The following is an 8,534-nucleotide window of genomic DNA, read 5'->3' as shown; positions in this document are numbered from 1 at the left end:
CTTAAGGAAAGGGGAGCTATGTAAAAGAAGGATTAGACACAAAACCAGTCTCCATATGCTACATCATATTGTTGTATTACAGTCTATTATCACCAAAATCCAATAGGAATGAGGGATTGTTTAGATGTTATTTTACTTTGGGAAGTGGAAGTCAGCTTGAAAATCCAGGAAGAACATAACACACATGATCCATTCTCAAAAAGGCAGGCATGTTTTCAATATATGACTTCCCCAGAATGAAGATACCAGTATAACTGTAGAAGGAAGAACCTCAAGAGGGAGATAAAATGGAAAGGACAGTGTCAGATCTCTCTCCTCTGATTTTTATTGGGGATACCTGAGACTAGAGATGTTTTTTGGGGTGGGGTGGGTAGAGTATGTAGATTCACTTGAATTCAGTGGTAGAAAGGCCACAATTCAGCAAGAATAATAGGGAAAGTTCTGCTCAGATGTGCCTAGGAGTTAACCACAGACTACAGGGTTGACCATCACGCAGTTATCAAGTGGTGGCCATTTTCAGTCACACGATAGCAGGGGACAGATCTGAATTTGTGATCTAGAAGTTGAAAGCTCCCTGGGTCCTCTTTTATTCTCTGAGCTAGCTAGCTTTTTATTGTTTCTTTCCTTCTCTGTGCCTATTTCCCCTGCTATCTCATCTTTGCCTTTCCCTTCTTATTCTGAACTCGGAGCTTATCTCTTAAACTGATTTATTTTTTTGGTTTTATAGCTTTGGGGAGCAGCTGAAATGAACAGAAAAAAAATAATACCAAGAGCAAATCTGACTATTTTACTGACAACAAACAGATGCTGGGACAGGTGCTGCTGGTAAGATAATATTATAATCAAACATACAAAACCGGCAAGAGCGTTTTATTTCCCCTTCATTTGAATGGCTTTTCAATTCGCTGACTCATTCATTTAGACCAAGATGAATGTTTATTTCCGTAATTGGCCAAAGTGCCACAGTAAAGCTTGCAGCATGTGACCAAATCCTTTAAGCATTCTTTCCTTTCTTAATGTTGGTCCACATTCAAGGGAGGACAATCCTCTGTTAACTAGGTCCTTGTAGCATTCCATAGCTTAGGCTGGAATGAATAATGAGAAGGAAGGATCTGAGGTCTGTTTACAGGGAGCTGGGCCTGTTTAATCTTCACAATCCCAGAATCTGTGGAAGTTGCAGACTTGGTGAATCCTCTTATTTATATTATAAATAGAGTATTTTGCATTCTTCCCTTACAAGGCAGCTTTTTTGGGGTTGGGGGCCTCTCAAACAAGTCTGTTTTGTCAGTTATATCTCAGGAGTTGCTATCTAGGAAGGAAGAGGTTGTTGTTTTTTAAGGGGGAGATCCCTGGGGGGACAAAATCAATTTTCAATCCAATCCAACAAATATTTATTAATTTCCTCCTATGCTTAAAGCAATCTTTTGGGCTCTGGAGATACATAGATTCCTGTCCTCAGGAAGCCTCCAGAAAAATATATACAAGATTAAATAAGCACATAGGGAGTAGGCTAATATCAAATAAAGACTTTTCATGGGAGTTTATATATGAGTTAAGTCTTGAATGAAATTAGAGATTCTAAGTGGTAGAAGTGAGGGGGAATTGGGGAATTGCTTCTGCAAAGGAATGGAGGCAGGAAATAGAGAAAAAGTGGCTGGTGGTTCTCTGCCAAGGACCCTGAGTTAAAAAATGTATAGACACATACATATACATATGTATATGTACATACACACACATACCCACATATATACATGCGTTACATTTTTATATATTGTAAGAATGGCAAGGGGACCAGGATATATCTGTAGTTGGATGCTGTCCTTGCTAATGGAAGAGGACCAAAATGATATCAAATGATATCTTTTGACTTGCTCATAAACTGGATTTAAGTAAGGCAGAATCATACAAAGTTCTCAGCCTCACTCTTTTTTCCAGTCATTAGATTCAAGTAGCAAGACAAAAGTCAGGTGATGGCTCAGAATGCAGTGGATGACCTTGGTCTCTTCAACTAAGAGAAGCTCCTTCATGGCCAATGGAACCAATTGTTCTCATCTGCTTCTTCTAACAGGGAGTCTTCAAATGTCTCAGGTAGACACCCCCTAACCCACGATGGGTCTGAGACCTGTTGGTTACCCCCAAAATGGTTCACCAGGGTGTTCTTGCTACATGCTACAGCTTCTTAGAATGGCAGGTGAGAACTGAGGGGCAAGTGGACCCCAAAAGAGAAAAACAGCTCTAAAAAAGGGCTCTTTAAACCCTCACTCTGGAGGTGCTTGTCTTCCCTTAACACCCTGTACAATACACACACACACACACACACACACACTCCCTTTTCTGATATGGAGAAGCCCTTTTATTAATGACGATTTGATAGGCATGCAAGGAAGTACAATAAGTAGAATTCTGGACATGGAGTCATGCAGACCCGAGTTCAAATGCCTCAGACTCTCATTAGCATTTAATTACTAAGACTCGGTTTGTTCATTTGTATAGTGAAGGATTGGATTCAGTGCTTTTCAGGGTCCCCTCAAGCTTTAAATTTATGTTGCTGCCTCCAGGTTAAGCTCAGTGCAGGGGACAAGGCAGTTGGGTTAGGTAGATTCATGGTCTATGATTTGTGCCTGCCACTGGCTCTTGTTTATCTTGGATGAAACAGAGGTTCCCTGTTGTGCCTTGGTTTTCTGAGCAAGGATATTCCCTGTGGATAATTTTTAAAGAGTTCCTTGATTTTAGAAATGGAACCTATTTTGCTCGGCGGCTTCGTCCAGTAGGGCTGTTAATCATGGCACGTGACCCTTAGGCACGCACTCTCCCTTCTTCCTCAGCCCTGTGGTGGCTCTGGTCTCTAGAGAGTGGCCAATCACGCAAAGATTTCATGCTGTAAGTCTCGTCTGAGAAGAGCCTCTGTGATTTCCATTCTGTCATTGCTATGGAGATGGCAGTGCCTGCAATATTTCTCTTTTGGCCGGTCCACCCTGTTCTAGGACCAGCGGAGATGAATGTATTAGAAAATGGAGAAATTGTTCTTCCTAGCATTAGGTAGTAAGTAGAAAGAAAGTTTGGATAAGAGACCTGTGCTCTGACTAAGTTCTGTTACTAGGATCCTAGATTTAAAGACAGAGGGAAGTTTGAGGCTCTTAGTTCAACTCCAGTAGCTAGGGGAAACTAGCTAGTACTGGGCACGGAGTCAGGAAGATTAATCTTCCTGTGTTCAGATCTGTGTGACCCTGAGCCAATCACTTAACCCTGCTGACCTCAGTTTCCTCATCTGTAAAATGAATTGGAGAAGGAAATTGCAAATCCTTTGCCAAGAGACCCCTCTCTCCCAAAAGGGGTCAAGAAGACCTGAACACAACTGAAAATGACAAAAGAAACAAAACAAATTTCAACCTCATCATTTTGCAATCAAGGAAACTGAGCTCCACAGAAGAGAAGTGACTTTAATCACACGGTTTGAAAAGTGGGAAAATTAGAATTTGAACTTGGGTTCTAAATCTAGCACAACTGACAACCTGCTGCCTTTCACTAGCTGTTTGACCTCAGGGGAAGTCACTTCACTTTTCTGGTCCTCTGTTTCTTAACTGATAAAATGAAGGGGTTAGGCTATGGTGCCTTTCATGTGATTTCTTGATTATACAAAATTCCACAGCATTGATTAATCAATCAATATTTATTCATATTAATTAATATTCCAGGCACTACAAATGTTGGATATTCAGAAAATACAAGATTTTGAAAATGTTAAATTGAAAATATATTTTTACTTGACTCTTTTCTAGCTTCCACAGATTGACAGTCCTGGAGTAGTTAACAACTACTTATAGAAACTCTACTATGTGTTTAAATGAGAGAGAATATGAAAGCCCAGTTCAACTATAGAGGAGCTATAATCTTTTCATGGAGATAAAAAACAGGAGGATAATGTAAGAATATTTTAGAAACAGGGATCAGTCTTCTTATTTCACTGGCAAAAGGAATGTTCAGATGAGCAAACTGAAGACCAGCATTTCCCCTACAATTTACAGTCTTAGAGGGTTTCCTAGGGGGCTGGAAAAGAAAATGACTTCTCCAGAGTCAGTTCAATGGGGGTAGTGGCTAGTATGCTGGACTCTGAATCTATAATCTGTATTCAAATATTGGTGGGACATTTTTTCTTTTAGATTGTAAGTTCCTTGAGGGCAGGTATGATCTTTTAACTCTTTTTGTATTCCTAGCACTTTGCAGACTGTCTGGCACATAGTAGGTGTTGGTGATTGTTGATTGACTGACTGGCAGACAGGGTCAAATGGCTAGTAAGTGTCAGATGTAGGACTTGTGTTCAAGACTTCTTGACTTCAAGGCCTTTTAGCTATCCACTCCTCCATATTGTTTCTCAGGAACATATGATGAAATATTAAAGTACATGGTATAAATTGTAAGGGCCATAGGTAAGTTGTAAGAACTTTAAAAGATTTGGGCTATCTTCATTTACTTCTAGGGCAGCTAAGAGGCACAGTAGATAGAGTACTGGATCTGGAGTCAGGAAGACTCCCCTTTGTGAGTTCAAATCTGGTCTCAGACACTTGCTAACTGTATAACCTTGGGCAAGTCATTTCACTCTGTTGGCCTCAGTTTCCTCATCTGTAAAATGAGTTGGAGAAAGAATGGCAAATCATTCCAGTGTCTTTGCCAGGAAAACTCTAAATGGCATCACGAAGAGTTGAACATGACTGAAAAATAAATGAACAGCATTTATTTCTAGAGAGGTTATAGGTTTTAAGGAAGCTATTGGGGTGAAGAGGAGGGGAGAAAGAGAAGGGAGATAAAAGTCTTTGTTTCAGGTATTTTATGGGTTCCACCAAAATTCTCTGGCAAATACATTGCTACCTTTTGGGAAGACCACATGCAAATCAAGTTTGGAGTTTCTAATGGCTCTTAAAGATTTTATTTGTATGGGAGGCAATGTGGTGTTAGAAAAAAGGATGCTGTGTTTGGAGTCAGGTATGATCAAGGTTTTTATCCTCCCTCCAACACATATTAGCTATGTGATTCTAACATGTCATTTCATCTCTTTGTCCTCAGTTTCCCCATCCACAAAATGTGAGTAATCATTACTATAATATCCACCTGAGGGGATTGCCATGTAGCTTAAAGGAGATAATGTAAAGCACTTCATAAACCTCAAATACTAGTTGTTATTAATATTATTATTATTATGTATATAGAGAAGAGACATGGTCTAGTGACCCTCATTCACAGACAAGTAAACTAAGACCCAGAAGGTAATGCCATTTGTCCAGGGTTACACAATGAACCAATGGCAGAACTGCCTCCCAATCCTCAGCCAGTGCTTTCTCCATTGTATTATACATTCCTTGGAGATTATCAAATTGAAGAAACAAATCCTAAATTTCAGAACTGATTTTGAATTGGCTGGGTGTAATATTTCTTTTATGTTGGGCCCCTGAGTAAATTATATCTTAAGTCTATAGTTTGCTACATCCAAGGCCAGAGGATGAATATTTTATAAATACATTTTTTTAATTCAAGAGGCAAAAAACCCTTCAAAAATCACTGCTTGGGGATGAACAAAAACATTATTTAGTTATCTTGATAGCTAAAGTAGCGGAAGTCACAAAACTTAGCGCACATAACAATTTTGCCTTAGTGAGCTCTTTGCTTCGTAGTTCTTTACCCTTAGAAGTCAAATAATACCTTATTCCATATGACACTGATATTAGAGTCAGACCAGAAAAAAGAGTTTTATAGCAAGTCTAAGAAAGAGCTAATTTTCTAAAATTAGAACATTATCTGTCATGCGTTACTACTCTATAATTATGACTATTATTCTCCTTGGGGGAAAAAGGGGATATTTCAGGAGGGTGAAAAGATTTTTATAAGAGGCTTTTAATATAAATGGGCAATTATATTAAAATACTGACTTCCATACTTAGACACCCTGTTGTAGATACATTATATTGTATTTGATGTAAATTTAGTAAATGATATGCGAGGCATCCCCTTTAGTGAAATCTTAAAATGTGAGCACTGCCTCCCTAAGTGAGAGGCACAGATAGTGTAGGGAAAATGCATTCATGGCTTCAATGAATTTTCAGATTTCTATTGTTAATAATCCAATTTTTTTTTCTGTGAGATGGAATCTGGATTTTGGTAAGAATGATAATGCTTTGGAAATAGGTTGCTTGGCTGAACAAAGGGCAAGGATAAAAATAAATATTGAATTCGTGATTCATAACCAAAAGAGACAATAGCATAAAGTACTGTGACTCTATAAGGTTTTTTTTTTGTAAAGGTTGTGATGATGGATAGCAAAGTAGGTAGAGAGGCCAGAAATATAAAGAAAGACCCTTATTTAATTTTCATAGCACATATGATATTCATACTGAACAACTTGGGCACAAACACACTCACATTTGCAAATTTCATAGTCCTCAGGCTAACCCTAAACACATGTGGTCATTCCTGTGGCTGGGTGGTTTCATTCAATGAAGAATAATATGAAGAGCTATAAGGTAGAAAGAGGGATTAGACTTATTCTGCTTGGCCCAGAGGGTAGAACTGAGATCAAAGAGTAGAAGTTGAAGGAGATAGATTTTTTTTCCAGTAAGAAAAAAAAATTCCAAGAATGAGAGCTGTCCAAAAGGAAAATGGAAAGGTAGAATTCCTCAGTATTGAGGGTTTTCAATCAATCAACAAGCATTGGTTAGATATCTATTGTGTGGTAGGTGTTGAATGAGGAGATTTTTGACATCCTCTAATTCTGCACAAAAGAAAAACCTTCTTGTCTAAATTATTTTCTCAGAAATTTCACTTCATTCTTTGTGAGTGTGTGTGTGAAAGAGAGAGAGTGCTTAATATTCATTTCCCCCTTTAAAAATGCAAATACCATTAAGAGATGTGGTGGGAACAGCATGGTATTTGAGTAGCAAAAGACTTGGGTTTGAATATTGGCTCTGCTCTTTGTTGCCTATTCGACCTTGGATCAGTCATTTCCTTTCTTTGGATCTCATCTTGAAAATGATTTGGATTATATGACTTCATATCTTCCCTAGCTCTAAATATGTGATCTATGATAACTAGGAGGAGATAATCCATCAAAGGCTTAACACTTTAGCATGAATTAGCTTTTTGGATCAAGGAAGATTGTATAATTTTCCCATATGCATTGGAAGCACATTGTTGGAGAAGAGCATTTAAAGTGACATTTTGTTCTATGGAATCAAATATATCTTCACTGAAAAAAATTATAATGGATCTTACAGTCTCTACTTTTTTCAGTTTCTTATATAAAGGTAATGGTGTAAATAGTATACTGTGGAATATCTCTTACAAAAACCTATTTATTCTTTCTCATTTATTTATTTATTCATTCATTCATTCATTCATTTATTCATTCATTTATTTATTTATTCATTCATTCATTTATTCATTCATTCATTCATTTATTTAAACCCTTACCTTCTGTCTTGGAGCCAATACTGTGTAGAAGAGTGGTAAGGGCTAGGCAATGGGGGTCAAATGACTTGCCCAGGGTCACACAGCTGGGGAGTGTCTGAGGCCGGATTTGAACGTAGGACCTCCCATCTCTAGGCCTGGCTCTCAATCTACTGAGCTACCCAGCTGCCCCCCAAAACCTATCCTTATCTAACATCTTTCTCAAAGATGTCCTCCATGTGTACATATGTGGATACTTTTTTCATCAATATGAAAGCATGTGTATATGTTAATAATTATTGATTTTTTCAGTTTCTTTTTATTTTTGAGTAACAGTAAGGTCTCAGACTTGCTTTCCAACTCTTTTACACCATTTCTTTCTTTAGACAACTAAAAATTAAACACTCGGTGTTGAAAAAATCATGTCACCTCCATCAGGACCGTCCTCTGAGTACTATTTGTCGTAACCAGATGCCTTTCCTGTCTGTGCCTTCTTCTTTGCTGCTACCACCTACCTTGTAAAGTACATAGAGGCAAATAATGTCAGAATCCAGATATGTTGACTCTACTGTCCTTGATGGTGGAAATTATTTTTTATAACAATCTTTCCCATCTCTGCTTCATTTGTTCCTCTGGTCCCACATTTACAAATCTTTGGGATGATGTTGCTTAGTTGAGCCTTTCATGAAGCTTTCTTTAGTCTCCTTTTCTTCCATGGTTTCTCTCTTTTTCAACAGTGTTATTGCTCATAAGCTTCTATTATCCTACTCCATAAATTTTTACAAACCAATTTATGTTCTAAATAGGAGTATCCTTCTATGACACATCTCTTCATGTACCAGATGAGTCAAAGGTCTGCTGACAAATTTCTTTTGTCTCAGTTGCAATTGTCTTACAAGTTAAACTTCAGAATAAGACTACTTTAACCATTGTTAATATTCTTTCTTCCACTCATATCCCATTTGTCCACATCAAATACCTTTACAAAATAAGTCAAAATGTCATTATTTAAATTGTAGACCATGTCTTTTTCTTCTTCTTTTGTCTTATTTGTGACTGAAATCCCTTATTAATGTGTTCTCTTCTACATTAGAATATTA

The 8,534-nt window shown here is 37.8% G+C and overlaps 1 long non-coding RNA gene across 1 annotated transcript in view; it reads left to right on the top strand.

The window, feature by feature from the left end:
* The first annotated feature begins 214 nt into the window (after positions 1 to 214).
* Positions 215 to 8,534, top strand: part of LOC103106666 (uncharacterized) — a 126,106-nt gene continuing 117,786 nt past the window's right edge. The window contains exons 1-2 of the long non-coding RNA XR_467494.3: positions 215 to 825; positions 1,936 to 2,088. This is a non-coding gene — a long non-coding RNA (uncharacterized LOC103106666). The remainder of the gene's footprint in view (positions 826 to 1,935; positions 2,089 to 8,534) is intronic.

Source organism: Monodelphis domestica, chromosome 4 (assembly GCF_027887165.1).
Source record: "Monodelphis domestica isolate mMonDom1 chromosome 4, mMonDom1.pri, whole genome shotgun sequence".
In the NCBI taxonomy this organism is placed as follows: domain Eukaryota; kingdom Metazoa; phylum Chordata; class Mammalia; order Didelphimorphia; family Didelphidae; genus Monodelphis; species Monodelphis domestica.
This window is presented reverse-complemented; position numbering and strand designations above follow the sequence as displayed.